This window comes from Ambystoma mexicanum, chromosome 9, assembly GCF_040938575.1.
Source record: "Ambystoma mexicanum isolate Mex_15411 chromosome 9, UKY_AmexF1_1, whole genome shotgun sequence".
NCBI classification, from domain to species: Eukaryota; Metazoa; Chordata; class Amphibia; order Caudata; family Ambystomatidae; genus Ambystoma; species Ambystoma mexicanum.
The window spans coordinates 866655717-866674544 of record NC_090931.1 but is presented as its reverse complement, the minus strand read 5'-3'; the positions used below and the strand labels follow the sequence as shown (position 1 = coordinate 866674544).

The 18828-nt window shown below is 47.8% G+C and overlaps 1 protein-coding gene and 1 long non-coding RNA gene across 5 annotated transcripts in view; one reads left to right on the top strand and one right to left on the bottom strand.

Moving 5' to 3' along the window:
- Positions 1 to 7187, bottom strand: part of UBE2F (ubiquitin conjugating enzyme E2 F (putative)) — a 1548845-nt gene extending 1541658 nt beyond the window's left edge. Inside the window, exons 1-2 of one of the 4 annotated variants that reach the window (XR_011274699.1) lie at positions 7058 to 7187; positions 6856 to 6956 (exon numbers count right to left, since the gene is read on the bottom strand). The gene's annotated coding sequence lies outside the window, so the exon portion shown is untranslated. Of the gene's footprint in view, positions 1 to 6851; positions 6957 to 7057 lie in introns of all 4 variants that reach the window. The other 3 variants (XM_069615950.1, XM_069615951.1, XM_069615949.1) reach the window with 3 other exon arrangements.
- Positions 7188 to 7256: 69 nt separating this feature from the next.
- The window catches only part of LOC138488711 (uncharacterized), a 72372-nt gene continuing 60800 nt past the window's right edge, over positions 7257 to 18828 (top strand). The window contains exons 1-2 of the long non-coding RNA XR_011274700.1: positions 7257 to 7541; positions 9613 to 9731. This is a non-coding gene — a long non-coding RNA (uncharacterized lncRNA). The remainder of the gene's footprint in view (positions 7542 to 9612; positions 9732 to 18828) is intronic.

The window sequence follows — 18828 nt, the reverse complement described above, 5'->3', positions numbered from 1 at the left end:
AGCTGGAGAAAGGTAAGACTTTTAAAGCTTCTTCTTCTTCGACGAAGTCGAGACATTCGTCTCCTCGTCACCATTCACGCTCCAGGTCTCGGAGTGGGTCTCATCACTCCTCGAGATCGAAACACTCGAAGAGGAGACGTCGAAGATCCCCTTCTCCGTCTTCCTCTTCCTCTGTTTCGCCAAAAAGAATCCCTTGCCCCACGAAACATAGTTCCCGGGCTGAATGGGAGGAATTCAGAAAAAATATGATGAGCGTCTTCGAGAAAGCGGCCTCGACCCCCTCGAAGACTGCCGAGAGCGATGCTCTGGTCGAAAGACCTGAAGGTCAAAAACGCCGCGAGTCGCAGTACCCGGCGAAAGAAACCTCTCGAGCGCGTCTCGAACCCTCGAGTAGGACCATGACCTCCAAACCTTCCTCGAAGGTTCCGTCGACGCCGTCGACGAAGGTTCCGTTGACGTCGAGGTCTTCGACGCCGTTGTCGAGGGGACCTTCGACACACAGGTCTGTCGACTCGACGCCGGCCTCGACACCGGCGTCGACGCCGAGAAAAGTCACGGTGACCACACATCCAGTGATGATCCCCAGGCCCTCGACGTCGATGGCGTCGATATTGTCGAGTAAAATTCCAATTCTGTCGAGGTCCTCGAGGCCTCCACCTCTGTTTTCGACGCCACGCTCGAAGCCTTCGACGTCGGCGTCGACGACATCGACGTTTTCGAGGCCAATAATGACAAGTTCAGCACCCTCTGCCTTGGAAATGGGATTTACTCCCTTTATTAGTTCAGAACAATTGAGAACTATATCCTCAATTTTAGAAGAGGGTGATTTGTCCGAACAAGACACATTTGAGTTACAGGGACCTGTAACCCCAGTTAGAGAGGAATTTTCCTCTGAAGAGCGCAGATTAAAGGATCTTCATGATTCTTTACATGAGGCAAGTGGGTTAGACACTTCCCCTGAGGTGGATTTTGCTAAGCCAGACCCAGGGGAGCATGCTGAAACCCCCTACAGAGCCTTAATGGCCAGGATTACAGAGTTCATGGGGTGGTCTACACCTTCACAATCTTTCCAGCAAGATGACCTCACGGATATTCTTGACAAAGGCCCACAAGAGGATCCAGTGGTGCCCTTTCATAAAGCTCTTTAGAGAAAGATCATGACAAACTGGGAAACCCCAGATGTAATACCAGCAGTAAATAAGAAACTGTCTGCAAAGTACAGGGTATCTTCCACTGACCCAGAGTTCTTGTCTAAACATCCATCCCCAGAAAGTCTGGTGGTACAAGCAGCATCCTCTACCGACGTCAAGACGGCTTATCCTACTGTCCCACAGGACAGGGACGATAAAAAATATGATGCTATGGCTAAGAAAGTCTTTTCAGCATGTAGCATGGCGTTAAAGTCTGTTAATGCTACTTGCACCCTTGCTAGGTTCAGCCATACACTTTGGGAGTGTGCTTCTACAGCGGCTGACTGCATCCCGGAGGGAGAAGAAAGGGACGCGTTCCTGAATATTATACAGGACGGTAAAGACGCTATGTGCGAATCCCTCCAGACGGGCATTGATTCGGCTGACAGTATCAGCAGAGCAATGGCGGCAAGTACATCAACCAGGCGGTTCGCTTGGTTGAGAAAGTCGGGTTTTGCCCCAGATGTGCAAGCCAGGCTCTTGAACATGCCATTTGATGGCTCTTCTTTGTTCGGGAAAAAGGCGGATGACAGTTTAGAGAAACTGCAAACTTCAAAAGCAGCAGCAAAGTCCCTAGGAGCTGCAATCCGTCAGACTCCTTTTCGTCCCACAGGAACCTCTGCGAGGGGAAAGTCCTTTCGATTCTACTCCTCATTCGGAAGAGGTAGAGGACGACCGGCTCAAAGGGGTCAAAGAAGGACTACCCGAGGTGGACGGGGTAGATATTCTAAAGCCGCAGCAACAGCAGGTGCCTCTTTACCTTCGGCATCTGCATCAGCCGCCCCAAAACCACTCTGAGGACTTCCCTCACAGGACACCTGTAGGAGGCAGGTTGACTCAACATCTGGCGGAATGGCAGGCTATCACGTCAGATGCTTGGGCATTGGAAACAGTTGCCCAAGGTTACTGCCTACCTTTCCTACGTATTCCTCAGAGTCATCCTCCGGGGATCAGCTCTCAGAAAGCTCCAGATCCGCTCCTCTTGCAGGAAATTATAGACCTGCTAGAGAAAGGTGCCATAGAACCGGTACCTGTAGCGGAGAGGAACAAGGGCTGGTACTCCCCTTACTTTCTCATTCCAAAGAAAGACGGAGGACTGAGACCCATCTTGGACTTGCGAGAATTGAACAAATTCCTCAGGAAAGACAAATTCAAGATGGTCACTCTTTCTCAGATCCTCCAGGCCCTTCAGTTTCAGGATTGGTTGGTATCTCTGGACCTTCAGGACGCTTATTTCCATGTGCCTATCCATCTCAAACACAGGAAATACCTGAGGTTCGCAATTGGCAACTCTCACTATCAATTTCGAGTACTGCCTTTTGGGCTGACCTCCGCCCCGAGGGTCTTCACCAAGTTAATGTCGGTAGTGGCTGCAAGTCTAAGGAGGGAAGGGATTCACGTCTACCCCTACCTGGACGATTGGCTGATCAGAGCTGTTTCTCCGGAGCAAGCTCAGATCCAGCTAAATCACGTGTGCTACTCCCTTCACAAGCTGGGCTTCTCCCTCAATTTAAAGAAGTCTCAAATGATACCATCGCAGAGACTCCAGTTCATAGGAGCGATCCTGGATACTTCCCTGGGAAAAGCCTCGCCACCAGAGGTGAGGGCTCAAGATATTCTACAGATGGTTACCAAGTTCCAACATGCCCAACGTCTCCCAGCTTTCGACTTTTTGAGGTTGCTAGGCCTCATGGCATCCTGCATTTTCCTTGTGCCAGAGGCTCGCCTGAGAATGAGATCCCTCCAGTGGGCACTGAGGACTCAGTGGTCACAATTCTCAGGGAGAATGACAAATCTTCTTCAGGTTCCCGGCAGGGTGGCTCGAGACCTTCAGTGGTGGGCCTGTCAGGAGAACATTCTGAAAGGAGAACAGTTTTGGCAACCCTGGCCGGAGATAACAGTAGTCACGGATGCCTCACTCACGGGGTGGGGAGCCCACGCCAACGACTTGACCATCAGCGGTCGTTGGTCTCCATCGGAGTCCAGACTACACATCAACCTGTTAGAGCTGAGAGCCATCAAACTTGCGTTGAAGGCTTTCCTGCCAGTTGTACAAGGGAAGAACGTCCTGATAATGACGGACAACACGGTGGCCATGCATTACCTCAACAAAAGAGGAGGCGTAGGATCACTACCCCTGTGCAGAGAGGCGATGCAGCTCTGGTTTTGGGCAATCCAAGAAGGAATCTCTCTATCGGCAGTTCACCTAGCCGGAGAGAAGAACTTGACAGCGGACGCTCTGAGCAGGCAGAACACAGTCTCCCACGAGTGGGAGCTAGCTCAGGAAGTCCTTCAAGAGATCTTCACCCTTTGGGGAACCCCTCAGGTAGATCTGTTCGCCACCAGCCTAAACAGGAAATGCGACCTGTTCTGCTCAAGGGAATTTCCTCCGAGAGGAGCTCTGGGAGACGCGTTCATAGTGGACTGGGAGTTTCCGCTTCTGTACGCGTTCCCACCGGTCCCTGTCATTCCTCAAATGATCAGGAGGTTGAGAAGATTCCGGCGAACCATGATCCTAATTGCCCCGGATTGGGCCAGGAGAACGTGGTACCCGGACCTTCTAGACTTGTCCATCTGCCCTCCAATTCGACTTCCTCTCAGAGAGAACCTACTCTCGCAGAAGGGAGGTCAGGTTCTCCATCCAGACATCAAAACCCTCAACCTTCACGCTTGGCTTCTGAACAGATGAGGTACAAGGATTGGGACCTCCCTGATGATGTTATGGAGGTGTTGCTTTCGGCAAGGAGGCCAGCAACAAAGTCTTTATACCGCTGCCGTTGGAACAGATTTTGCAGCTGGTGTAGAGAACAGAATATCGACCCATTTTCATGTGGTACACCAATGGTTTTGTCCTTCCTACTATATTTAGCAAATTCAGGCCTTCAAGTTGGCACCATTAAGGGCTATCTTGCAGCGCTATCTATCTTTAAGCGTACTGCGGAGGAACCATCCTATTTCAAATTACCCTTGGTAATACAGTTTCTAAAGGGGTTAACCAAAGTTTATCCCCCAAGACCATTCCAAGTTCCCCTATGGGATTTAAACTTGGTATTAACTTTCCTGATGGGTACACCTTTCGAACCTCTCCATTCTTGTTCGTTAAGATTCCTTACCCTTAAGACTGTTTTATTAATAGCACTTACATCTGCTAGAAGGGTGAGCGAATTACAAGCTCTTTCTTGTAAACCCCCTCATACAATCTTTCACAAAGACAAAGTTGTCCTGCAAGTGAAGCCTAATTTCCTCCCAAAGGTAGTCTCTGAATTCCATATCTCTCGGAAGATTACCCTACCATCTTTCTATCCTCCTCCTCACCCGGGGAAAGAGGAAGAGAGGTTACACAGACTAGACCCTAGGAGGGTTTTAAGTTTTTATATTAGTAGACTAGCCAGGATAAGACAGGCAGACCAGCTATTTGTAGGCTACACAGGTCACAAGCTGGGGTTACCAATAACTAAGCAGACCATTTCCAGATGGATCATTCTAGCCATTCTGGAATGTTATAAACTGGCAGGGAAAGAGCCCCCTCAAAACCTTAGGGCTCATTCGACCAGAGGTATTGCAGCTTCATCGGCCCTCAAAAGAGGGGTGCCGATTAAAGACATATGTGCGGCCGCTACATGGTCGTCTGTCCATACCTTTACACGTTTTTACAATCTGGATTCCTCCTCTAGTCAAGAGACTAGGTTTGGAAGGGCTGTACTACATTCTATTCATCAATAGAAGACAGCGTGAAGTCAGTACTCCCTCCTCCAAATATAGAATACTGCTATGGGAGCCTAAGATGAGGAATACGTCGGAGGACACAATCCCTTCGAAGAACAAGTTACTTCTTACCTTGTAACGTTCTTTCGACGGGATGTTCCTCCGACGTATTCCTCATCGACCCTCCCATCCATCCCCGCAGTTCTACTTCCCTTGTTGTTGCAGCTTACGCTCCTTCAGGGTGATTAGTCTAGTCCAGACAGTAGTACTGTGGGCTACAAAACGGAACTGAGCAACGGACGCTGCGCGCGGCCTTTATAGGCAAGATGACGTCGAGCGTCGATACGGCGGCTGTCGAGGGTCATCGACTCGAGGGACGTCGACGCGCAGCGCCCGCTGGAGAAAAAAATTTCCGAGGCCAGCAGAGCTGGAAGGATATATCTAAGATGAGGAATACGTCGGAGGAACATCCCGTCGAAAGAACGTTACAAGGTAAGAAGTAACTTGTTCTTTTGTTAGAGTGCATTGTTACTGTGCTGCCCTCACCAGCCAAAATCAGCTCCCTGGCCTAGCACACAAACACCCACATTCTTTGATTTAACATTCACTCGCTTATTCAAACACATCATTCACTCACTCATTGGATGAGAAGATCAGAAGCGACCTTCCCATACATTTTATATCCCCCTGCATTGGTTCCAAATAGGCACAGGGAAATGTTTTTACCCCCCCTGTGCTTTGAAAAGTGCACCTCTTTTGAAAATTGTGATTTACTTGAAAATGCTCAGAACCCCCTGTCAAGCCGCTGCCTTGCCCCAATTGTGCATTTGGTGGGGAAAGAGCACCTCAATGTGCACAACTATGATGCACACATTTAAATGTCCTTTGTGCACGGTTCACCAACCTTTTGGCGCAAGTGAAGTGAATGAGCATCCCATCAGGTACACAAAACACGTTGTGAAAATCGTGGCACGATGGTTTATCCTCACTGATCACTTCTTTACAATGTACATTTCAGAGTGTGGTTCAAGGTGGGAAATTAGGAATGGTAAAGGACACACGAGAAGGAAAGGTCGAGAAGGAAGAGTACATGGGGTTTCTGCAGTCATTAACCCCAAATGTGCTCATGAGCAGGTATTGTGTTAAATACCATTATCCAGAATCGTCCCAGAGTACATACCATGTACAAGCCATCATTCAGGTATTCTGTGTCATATGTAACGGATTAGCAGGTACTGTATCAAACATCATTAGTTCCAGGGAGGGCACTGTCTGGAATCGGTACCATTGGCCATGGGGAATCGTTATTACAGAGTAGGCACTGGAACTGTACATGCCTGCAATAATTAGCCAGCACAGGATATATGTAGTGCAGACTCAGCATGCAGCGGAGTAGCTGTTTTTCAACTGAGCGTTCAGAAGACTCAGCACTCCAGGGAGTAACTGCCAAATCTTCATGTGCAATAATGCAGCTGTCCAAGCTAGTATATGTCCTGCAGTTTACAGACATATTTTTATTACAATGAATATTGTGACAAATCAAAACAGAAGAGTCCATTTTTCACTTAAAAGGGCTTCTAACTGAATCACTATACAGCAAGTTAAACATTTAAAATTGTGGACATTATGATGTTCCCATAATGCTCTTTGTTTTTATGCAAATCGCTAGCATTGGGTTCTATGAAGAGACACTGTGTTGTGCAACCTGACCAGAGGCCACATCCCTTGGCTCCACCCCTAAAAAGAGGTGACCGTTTCCCCAATACATTTTTTCCATTTCCAGCTGTCAGACCAGGGCCTGTGTAGCTGCACAGCAGTTACTGCGTCTGCAAGCATTCCAGAGCCTGAACTGTACCGTGAATGAGCTTCGGGGCAGCTAACTAGGTCTATGATACCAACAACAACAAAAGGCTTCCCTGTGTAATTTCAAAACCAGATGTTTAGAAAGTGACGTACTTACAACTTTTTATTTCAACGTGTGATAAGTGCAACTCAACGAATTACAGCTTCAGCTGCAGCCTCTTACTTCAACGTGCATTTCCAGAGATTGCAAAAGGGCTCCTGTTACCAATATAACAAGGGGGTGAGAACGATGTAAGTTAACGGATGCTAAAAGAAATACATATACAATTCACTACAAGAGATAGCATGCATGCACTCACCTGATGCTGTCTGGAAACTAAAAAGGAGCGTTTGGTAAAGAGAGGCCTTATGGTGCTTTCATTATCAATTGAAACATACGTTTAAAGTCCCTATAAAACCCGATAGCATTGTTTGTTTAAAAATGTGCCGACACTTTTTGAAATGCCTTGAAGGCGTCCTGACGTTTGCACGTATTTCTGAAATGCCGTTAAGTCGTCGTGACTGACGTTTCCACCGAGGACGTCTACGTGCTTAGGAAAAGAATTACGGAAGAAGAAGGATTCCATGTCTTGCACCCAAACAGGCACAATTTCTTTCAACACAGTATGGAATTCCGACCACGGAGCAAGCAGCTCACACCTTTATGGCAGAGTGGGGGTGGGAAGAGGAGCTCTCTTTCTGGGCATGCGAGGCTGTGACACCCACCCATCACCCTGCGAAGCTCCGAGCATCAGAGAGGAGGGGGCGTTGGGTGGTGGAAAGAGATTTACCTCAGGATGCCAGGTATTTGCATTCTTTACCGAGCCTCCTCTTATGCCTCAATGTGATTGGCTGCATGGGTGAAATTTCCTGTATTGACAGCAAACCCGGAGAATCCATGCTCTTCACCGGAGACCTGGAGAAGAGCATTAAAACCCGGAGTCTCTGGGCTAAACCCGGAGACTAGGCAGGTATGAATTGCAGGGTGTGCCTAACTTTACTGTTCAGCGCTGCCAGGCAGTGCATTGAGCTGTACGGGACTGTTTGACACAGAGTTCCTTCATTTCCCTGTGTTGACTCACTGACTAGATGCCTGCGTGTTCATGTATACTATGCTGGTAAACAGTGAAAATGCAGACTCCTAGGTAGTCTTGCCAGCAAGATGCGAACAATTTATCCTTAAAACTAGCCATACTTTAAGCAGAGGTCTTCAATGACAGTGAGAAAAGAGAAACAATATATATATTTTTTGCCTCATTTAAGTGCATGACGAGCCACTGCTACCCCCCCCCCCCCCTGCACATGCTCAGTCAGTGTGATGTGATGGGGGAGTGGCCACGAAACATTTGATCGCACGTTCAGGCTGTGGTGTTGTTTCCTGCTGGTGCCGGCAGCATCTTCTTGCCTGGTAAGGGATGCCGCTTCTTGACTCACCCCCCACCCCACGGATGGTTGGTTGCTGAGAAGCAAGCGTTCCAGGCCTTTTCTGGTGCCCTTGTGCTCCCACTTTGGGGGGACCACAGGCGAGAGGAGGTGAGCGCAGACCGAAGCACTCTTTGCAGGTGTTGTATGATATCTGGCTTTGGCAGATTGCTGGGCTCCAGCAATCTGCCGTAGGGGAGCCGGATGTCATACCACACTGGTCCCCCCCGCTATGGCTGCCCCTCTGCCTCGTCACCCCTATAGTCCATGGGCCGGCTCTGGCCAGGTTCGAGATCGGGCATCAGATGTCTGGCCAGATCTTGGGACCCGGCTTGCCTCAGTTCTGACCAGGCTTTACCAAGCCCGAGCTTCGCCAAGGGAAGCTGGGGGCTCAGTGACCTAATCTTCACTGTGTTCCTTTCCCCAGCCATTACTCGTGCGTTTCCTGGCTTTGTTTGCTCATCCTGTTTGTTTTCTTCTGTCCTGAAAGGGACACACCTGGAATCAATGGGCCATGAACATCACTGGGGTGGGGGTATCTCTGTAGAAAGCGGGCATTCTACATGCTTTGCACATTATTGTTGTTCTAATGTGCATTTTACACGTTCATAGGAAAAAGTCATTTCCAAACTCAAAAATGATGCTGAAACTAGCATTCACTAGTTAACTAGTTTTCTTTGAAATTGTTTTATTTATTTTTTGAGAGCACCACGCCAATACTCTGTAATTTGTGGGCCCCTTGCTTTGTGTTTTGTTACAGGTTATATTTATAAAGATGATATGTTCGTCAAACTAGTTAATCTTAAATAAATGCTTCAGTTGTGCTGACAGCAGTTATTGGGAAATTAAACTGTGGGTTCATGGGTGCCAACTTTTGATTTTCACTAGAGAGTCAGAAATACCCCAACCGATCCATTGCGCAACCCATTCCCTGGCCAAACACATTTTATAGCACTTCCTTCTTTACAAGTAATTGCAATGAAAAATCACTGCATTGCCAACAGTACTTTACTTTGGGTGCAGCACTGTAATAGAAGCGAATTAAAGTGACATTCATGGCTATCTTTCTGCTGTGGGTGCCAGGCCTTCGCTTGCATGGGGCACCATATGTTGCAGAGAGGCCACGGGCCATCATGTCTGGCACGGCAGCCGTGGCAGAGTCTGCTGCTACTTCCGGCTGTCTCTGAACTGCAGTAAAACCTAAATGGCTATTACTCAATTTAGGTCAGTGGGTTAAGCACTGCCATGTCTGATTCTATGTGAGATATGTGGATGAATGATTGAAATGCCAACAGGCTGTAGTTCCCAACTATTCTAGGCAGGGAATAGAAAGGGTAAAATTTAACAAGCTGATGCCCTCTTTCGCTCGCTGTATCATTTTTTGTTTCTGTGACTTGAGTATGAGTCACATTTTCAGGAATGTGCTCTGACTGCTCTCTGTTCTCTCTGCCAGCTGGGGTGGACTGGCCTGTAGGGAACCTTGGAGATTTCCCGCTAGGACTCTGCACCCTAGGACCCTTTGTGTGTGGGGAGGATGTGCGCTGACTGGCAGAGTGTAGTGTGCAGATATTGGTAAGGTCAATCATCTGGTAGGTATTTTTTTATTTTACTTTTTTTCAATTGCAGGAACACACATTGGCTCTATCATCCCATCTAGGGCAGCAAAGTCCCCAGCAGCAGTGGCCCCATCAAAAATCCTGACATCTGGAGTAGGACTTGCTGAAGATCAGGATGCCTAACTGTATTTTGCTGTGGGTGAAGGTGGAGCAATTTTAAAAGTATAGGTGGGAGTCCCAATCGGGGATTTCAAACCTATTTTTGAAGCTGTTCTCGTGTCCAGTTTGGGGGGGGGGGGGGTTCTGAAAGTTCATGTGGGAGTTAATTTACAGTGGATTGTGTTCTCCCTCCTGGTTTCCCAATGTTAGGTCCTGCTTACTAGTTGATGCACAACACCCAGGAGCTGGTTTTAGCCCCTGCACATATAATCTTAATCTTCAGGTAGACCCCTGTATCCTTGACTGTTTTCATTGCAGCAGCATCGCTCCAAGCATCAGTGTAAGCATCAGTGTATCAACCTAACCACCTGTGTTGCAGCAAGAAAATTCCAGTGAAGCACTTGACCCAGTCACGCAGGCAAGATTTATTTTCGCTATGTACCATTGGTTGAGTAGAAGTGCTGATGGTTTATATTGGCCCTGTGCAATGTGCATCCTGGTGTGGTTTTTGTCACCAATCTGTGGCCTAGTCCAGGACCACACTTCAAAAGATTTGACTCGGTCGTCTGCTTAAAAACATTGCAGTGTCACATAGCCCCTGTGACAACGTGTCGTATATAAAGGGCACTGTGGCGTTGTGCTTGTAAATAAGTTGCTGAGACATTGACATAGATTGTCCTTGTGTGCGGATTGTTGATGTGTGGCATCTTCAATATTCAATCTTGCTTAATTCTCAAGCAGGGCGACAAGGGGCACAATTTGTTTGGTGAAGGCACGCCCCTGATTGATCACACCAGAAAAAAATACAACCTGCTAGGGGAAAAAGGCCCAAGAAACTCTCTTGCAAGGATAACAAGTTTTATTTCCACACAAAATATCAGCAGAGGACTCTTCTGTTACAGAACGTTCTGAGCTCCTGAACCATAGGTAGCACGTTATAACTTTAGACGGCGTCACTCATGACGTTAAAATCCATAATACATTCTATTATCCCTATTGGATGGGCACTACACATATAGGGTCTACTCCCTATGAGATGTTGGGCCATTAGTCCATCTTAATCTGTTCGTCTTCGTCCACGTGGGTGCTCTTGGGCTCATCATCTCCAGGGCACCGAGGTCAAACTAGCAATTAACTTCTAACTATGAAACATTGTTATTCCTACCATTACCCTGTGCACCTGGGAGGCTCGGGGACTGGCACAAGGATAGTCTTAGATCCTGCTGACCCACACATACTCCATTAATTCCTTATCGCATCGTCTGCACCTGAGGTTTCCACCCTAGTTTTGGATTATAATTTATTCCTCCCGGCACCTCGCATTAGAAATCTTGTCGTTGAGAACTTAGAATGGCACAGCCATATTTTCAGATCTTTTATGGCCATTTAGTTTATGGCCAGTGGTCTGGGCTCACCTACCATCGTGGAATTTGGGGGCTTTCTTGTCTAAGACAGTTATAAAGGCTATAGCTCGTGGTTGGCTGGGTAGGGGGTCGGAGGCCTGCTTTGGTCGGGCCACGATGAACATGCATGTTAAGGCACCTGGTACTGTCTTGTAGCCTTGGAGGGCACATTCCAGGGCACATTCCTTCTAAACAAACACTTTGGTAACATCCTGTACAACAAAGGAGGGTTTCTTGAGGGGGGGGTTAGCAGCGCGGCCCATCTCACAGTCTAACACGCTGACTCCTTCATAGCTTTGCAGGCCTTGTGTTCCAACTATGGCTAAATAAAATGTTGATGTTTTCTCGCATGCACATACTGCGTCTAATAAGCGTAATATGGTGCTCCTGTGGGCATATTACAATGCCCACCTCCCCCTCTTAGTCCATTACCATTCTCCTAATGGGGCTTGTCTCACACTGAAGCGCCGGGGGCGGGTTTAACCCCTTTCCAACAATGACATGAAGGCTAGCTAAGATTTAAAGTGTGTGGCAGACTGTTTGAGCCGCTGTGTGGTACGGTGTGTGCTGCACACACCGCCAGGTGTAGTCTCAGACCGGGGCATGGTTGAAATGCCCTGATGAATGCGCTCTTTGATTCCTGCCTTCCTCCTTCTGGTGGCACAGGGTGCTTTGTGCTTTACTTTACCCGACCCTCTTTGGCTTGTCTGTGTATCAGGCCATAGTGCATTTGTGAGAAACCATACCTCTGCAAAATTTTCCAATGGCTTGGTTTATTTTTGTGCAAGATTATTCCACTGCTCATGAGCGCTGCACTATTTCAGCTGTGTGCATAATTTATGGCACAGTAGCGATGCTTCGCAAGGATAACAGGGTTTAATTGTACAGATTACAATTATCAGCAAAGGGCTCTGCTGCTTGAGAGTGCCCTCCTAAAACTGCATTAACAACACATTAAGAAGGGACATGGCGTCATCAGTGACATTATTATATACAGTAGAAATTAGCACAGCTGATTGGTGAGACCGTATGCAGGGGCCTGCTCCATGGGGGATGCCAGGCACTAATTGGCTGGTTCTTCCCCCATCGATCTTGGTGCACGTGGGTCAGCTAGGGTCATCCTTGTGGTGAAGGTCAGGGCGCACATTTAATACAATTTATCTAAGCTAAACAACTGAAGCCGGCTATTCACTCATTGACGGGCACCTGTGCAGCACAGGAAAGGGGTGCCAGGGAGAAGGGAGGATAAAATACAGCCCTGTTGACCCCCACATTCAAGGCTACCGCAGTTCCCGCACCCTAGATCTCCCACCGGGGATTGATCTGTGATTTACCCTTCCTGATACCTCATGTTACAGGGGACGTGTGTTGCTATTGGAGAGCGATACGTCCGTGCAGGCTTTTGATCTGTGGTGGGAACCTTGGGGAGGTTAGGACCTGCGGGCCAGGTTGGTGGAGTGTGGCTGGCTCTGGCCTGGCCGGGTGGGGGTCAGAGGCCCAATGGCAGTTTAGTGGAGATGGATGGATGGATGCAGTGCAGGGCCTGGTACTATCTCAAGTTCTTCACTGGGTACATTCCTTAAGGCGATATGAACTATTCGCAACATAGGAGGGAAATGGACTTCCGTGGGAATAGGGCTCGGGCGGAGCTGGCTTGGTGTGCCGATATTGAGCTTGGCACCTCTGAGTGAACTCGGGACGTGAGCATCGTAGGTCATCAGGGTGCCCTTTCTCGGCCTAATACAAAATGGAGTCGCGGGCAGGGACATGGCTAGTCCTTTCATTTACTTCTATGCGTTACAGGGCCTTTGTATGAGACGTGGGGGTGTGGACTGCTCCTCCTTTGTGTTTTATATTGCCTCGTATGGGGTTTGCCTTATTTGGAAGCACCTAGGGGGTGGAATAAGCTCACCTCCATCCCAACATTCCCCCCTTTGTTACTTCTACAGTAACAAATTCACCCCCCCCCCTACTTTCGTTCGTTGGCATGTCTTTCTGCTTCCTCCCAGGCTGCAGTACCTTTTTTGTTTTTTATTTATTTATTGCCATCCATGCATTACAAACACTTCTCAAGCTTTCCCCATGTTGTGCACACTGCTCAGGTGTGCAGGTCATGTATATGTATCCCCTATCCCCTGCCAAATCTACCCAAACTTCCTTGTAATTTTCGGGGTCTGGTGAGGGTGCAATGGTTGTGTACTATAGGGTGTCCACCTCATCCCATGATATAAAGCCACCATTCAAGGTTTACAGCCATCATCTTGTTCTGACTGGATTTCTACTTCCTGTGTAGCATGAGGTAACTTTTTCTTTTTTTTACTACTCCCAATTGACACCATCATTGTTGCACTATTAGGTGCAGCCTTGGCACAACAAAGGGGATTCCAACCAGCAGGTACAGAAAATGAACACGATGATGGGGATCACCATTTTCACAGTCGTTCCAAGCCATGATGGTACCCAGCCGAATGCCATGTTCACCCATCATCCTCGTGGATTCCTGTTTCCTTTTTTATTTTCACTCCAAGTTCATGTACTGCTGCTATTACATGTGATGGTGTTCCATTTTCAGCATCTGTAGAAGGTACGAATGTGCAACATGAACTCCCGATCTTACCTCGCCTTCCATGGCTGTGAGGAGATTGAGGACATATCGATTTTGCATTGTCATTAGCCTCAGTGCTCTCATTTCCACTTTGATGATGTTGAACCCTTCTTCAGTATCGTTTGCCAACTGGATCAGTTCCCATCTGACGATTTGGAGCCATTTAGCATTGGCCCTTGTTTGGATGCTGGGCACGAGCGATGCAAAAAGTGTCTCTGCTGAGCTGTAAAGTTTATATTCATCAGGTATTTGTGCGAGTAGGTCAGAGGAATCCTGCGATATGTAGTAGGACGATCGTTTCATTCTGTCCAACCTGTCATGGTGTTCTTCTGGAAGACACGGAAGCTTGGAGGTGACACAGTAGACATTGCTTCTGTTGTCTCAGGCGTCACTTGTTCTTCATCAGGCAATCTCTCCACCCCTTTAGGTGCTCTTCGGGCACTACCATAATGGCGGAATGCAACATTGCAAGCAAACAGTAGCCCCTTCATGATTGGAGGTGCAAGTACACCTTTTTTGTTTGTTGCCACAAACACGATAGTGGGCCATTAGTGCAGCATTTCTTTTTCAGAGGTCTGGAATGAGCAGGGTTTGGTTACATCATTTGTTGGACCCTACGGAGATAGTACCTTCACTGTAGTTCATAGTTTTCCTCTTGCTGCACCTTTACCGGCTTCTCAATTGCTGTGATCCATGTCAGTTTGGTGACATGTTCTGTCCATATTTCTGCACATGTCTTGTCTGCAAGAGCTAGTGTTTCTTCTGAGTAACCAGAAAGTCCTTCGGCTTTACACATAAATGTTGCTTCTTGCCACTTATTTTCTGCAAACTTTATTCCTTGGATGGCCAGGAAGGGTTCTTTGAAACACTTGGATTTGTCAGCCTGCGATGCATTTGCGATGGTCTGGTCCAAGGAGTTTTAACTGGACGCTGCATGCCTTTTATCCTACATAGTGCATGATGAATCAGACATTGTGTTTCTTCTAAGGGTACCTCTTGTGGCACTAAGACCTTTGGTGCCCCAGATGCGTTCAGTATTAAGGAACAAACATAGCAACTCCCATTTGTTGTTGGTCTTCCCATCACAGTCATATCGGAGTACCTTCTATTTGAGTGCCCGTAATGGGGAAGGTCTTCCACTTTATCTAATCCTAAACCGTGATATGCACTATATTTGTTTTGGTATGTGTGATGCTGGAAATGCATTAGAGGCACAGGTCCTCCATGTCTCCCATGTGTGTTCTGTGGTGTTTTCTGCACGTGTGGGACTCCTGGCAGTGCAGCTCTTCCTCTTTGTGGTTGTAGTGAACAGAGACCATTAGGATACCCTTATGGCACCCATGGGTGGGCGTACAACCCTGTTCCCTTAGTGTATGTTTTTGGGCACCTGTGTGTGGCCCACAGAGCCGGGTATGGGCTCGTGGCAGCTCTATGCTGAATTTGACAGGTGCTCTGAGTATCCTCCATTTTGGGATATTCAGGCCCTGCCATTGCAATCTTTTGGTTCCTGATAGAAGGCAAGATGACCCCTGTGGCATCTTGGTTTCTATTGCCTGTAACCTTGTTTTCCAAGTCTTGGGAAGCCCTGACTCTACCCTTTCCCCGACTGGCTGTGGGGTGGAAGAACCATATATGGTATTGTGGGGGAAGTCCAGGCCTTCCCAGTGACTGACTGTTGTGGGTACACCCTTGTGGTGGGGCCTGGGTGAATGGAGTGTGTGACCAATATACATTTCCTGGTATTGGTGTCTTGTATCTGTGTGTGTGTCTCAAAGAATGAGACAGCCCAACCCCAACCTAACATGAACGCAGTGTGGTGTGCCGAAAGTCTGGGTGCTTGCCCAAATCCACATTCCTTGTTGTGGGTGTCTGGATGGGAGAGAATGGCCTGAATGCACTGTGAGCCCGATTGCCTGCCTGCCTGCCTGCTCGAATGCCCATCTGCAATATTGGCTGCCTGAGCTTGGCTCAGCAGTGCGAATGAGACAGAACAGTATAACTGGGTACCTCTCGCTTACCAGAATTGTTCAGAAGCTGAAGTCGAAACTTGATGCTTGACAGTCCAGCTGGAAGAAGGTTTTGCTGCTGCTTGCCGTCGACAAAATCCAAAAGCTGTCGTTTCTGACAAGGATTGATCCAAGAGAGGACTTGGCTGGGAAACCTCTTCCCGAGCTATGAGGGAACATCATGAAGAAAGCTAATCTTCACCATGGCAACCTGGAAGCCAGTCCCGAAAGGCTGTCGACCGGATACAGGGACTGCAGAGGAATCTTGAAGTGAAGCACACTGACATCGAAGTCCATCGTCGTCAACCAGGGTTTGGAGGACCACCGTAACTACTGGAAGTCGGTCGAGTTGTGTTGCCCAGAAGCGGCCACCGCTTGACGCTGTGCCGCCGACGATCATAGCCTCAACGTTCCACCTTTGCCTAAGAACATTGAAACAAAGGACTCCCTTGCCATCACCGTCAACCGCGTTGTCCTGCCGAAGGAAGTCGAGGTCGTTCACGATCTGAAGAGAATCCGCTGGTGGGTTTCCTGCCACCCGAAGTCTGACGATCCGAAAGCCAGCCGTGGTCGAGTCCCGATCGCTGACGCTCGACGCTTGCTGCCAGGCTTGCGTTATTCGAGTAATCTTTGTGGCTGCAAACTCTTGTCATCGAGGTGCACTGCATGCCTCCTCTTCACAGGACATCCACGATCCATTGTCGACGAGCACTGCGTAGGTCAAAGCTGCTATCTCAACGACAGTGTTCACATTTCTTTGAGGACTATCGACGCCTGTGGCTCCTGCTTTAAAGGGAGTTCACCCACAAGGAATCCTCACACAACTGTCTTAGTAGCAAGAGAACTATTCTTCCATTTTTTAATCTAACTTGTCTTCCTTCCTATGTCTGATGCTGATTCACATTGCTATTTTATGAGTATGCCATTGAAACTTTCAGCAGTTGGTGCGTTTTAAAAGGAGTCAACAGTGAACTGTGGTACCACACATGCATTGTACATATTTACCATATTAGAATAGCCAAAGCACAAAGTGTATTAATTATTGTGTATGCATATTGAACCTTATTTATATAAAGAACAGTGTTATCACATAGCATAGTGTGTGGACATTTCTTTGTGGGGATTTGGGGGACTACACTGTAATTAAGAATCAGCCCGCATCACCTCCTGAGAGCTTAAGCCTAGAGAATGTTGGCTGGGGTGCTCTGTGCTTCTGCTCTGCCATATAGAGGGCATGAGTACAGGTACCCCCCCCCTCTCCAGTCTTTACAGCGTGTCTGCTGTTTTCTCCTGTCACTGCACAGGGTGAACTTTCTTCCTTAACAGTGTTCTATAGTATCTAGTCTTGTTACATAATGACCTGTTTGTACATGTGGTGTTAACAACCTGAACACTGAACTATTGCACAATGTGGATTGGGCGTTGCTACAGGTGGTATTTGACATTGTAGTATTTTCCCCCAGGACAGACTGCTCAGTGCTTGCTTTCAAAACATTGTCACTTTCATTCATACCTTCATTCAGGGTTAAGAAATGGGAAAACCTTATAACCATAATGTGAGGGGCTGGGTTAGACCACATGTTAAACGCTGTGGTAGATGGTTGATAATTAAACACTATAGGAGGGGCAACAGTTGCATTTGGGGCATCTGGTGATAGTTCAGTTAAATTTCAAGCGAATATAAGAATACCTGGGACCTTTCTTGTTGCATTTTTGTGCAAACTAGTGAGGTTCAGGGATGCATTTGTGTTCCAGTTTATGTCTATCCCACGTCCACTCCCCCCCTTCTTTTCTATGGGGCCACAAGATAAAAGATGCTCCCCAATAAATTCCTAATACAAACATTAGAAATGTAAACCATATCGCAGAAAACTGCAATCCGCGTTTAAAATTGTATGCTCTTGTGAATCTTATCCTATTCCTACTGGTCATTTGCATTTTCATTCAGCGGTGTCATCCCCATGATTGTGGCACCAGCAGGGAGGGAGAGGGGGAGGGGGAGGGAGGGGGAGAGAGGGGGAGAGAGAGAGAGACTGACTCATGCTCTAGCAGCAATGCATGATTTTTCATAGTGTACATGCACAGATATAAATGGCATGAGGCTACCTAGGTGGAAATGGTGGCAGTTTCCCTGGTCACTGTTCCTGGGGGATGGGGGGTGGGGGTGGGGAGGGTTCGGGGTGCTGGTGCTTCACGAACATCTGAGCGGTGTTTCCAGCATCTCGGCCCTTTCACTTTTACTGCTAGAGGGGTGGAATACACCACTTCGTAGGGACTTTGGAACCTTGGTGTGTTCCACTTGTGGACAAAACTCCTTACATAGATCCATTCCCTTGGCAATAGAGGTTGGACCGGGGTGATGTCAGTATGGGACCCTGTGGTAGTTTCTCTTTCTTCTGTGTGTGGGGATGCGATTGTTTCAATATACACCTCATCACACGTGTGCGTTGCGGGAGTTACTGTTTGAATCCTCACCCAAGATTGTGGCTGTTCTGTGTGCATCAGATACCCTCCTTACTGGCTACAGTGGCGTTTGCATGCATCGGCCAGTCACTATTTCGTGGGGGGAGAAGTGGTGGTCCTTGCTGGGTTGTGTACAAAGTTGAAACAATGCAAGGGGCAGGCAATATTTCTTTTTCAGGGTGTTGCATAGTTTTGGCAATCTGCTTTTAAGGAGGCCGTTTATTTTCTCTACCACTCCGTTTGCTTGCTTGCCGGTGATAAATTGAGCACATTTTGTGTTTGATCCCCAATAGTGTTGTTACTTCTTTGAACAGTTAATTAAAAAAATTAGTCCTGTTGTCAGAACGGATGACATCACACACTTCCCATCGTGGAATACCGCTCTAACAAGGAATTTGGCAGCACACTTTGCATCTGGGTGGGCACAGGGCTCTGCTTCCACCCATCGAGAGAATGGACACACCACCACAATCGGTA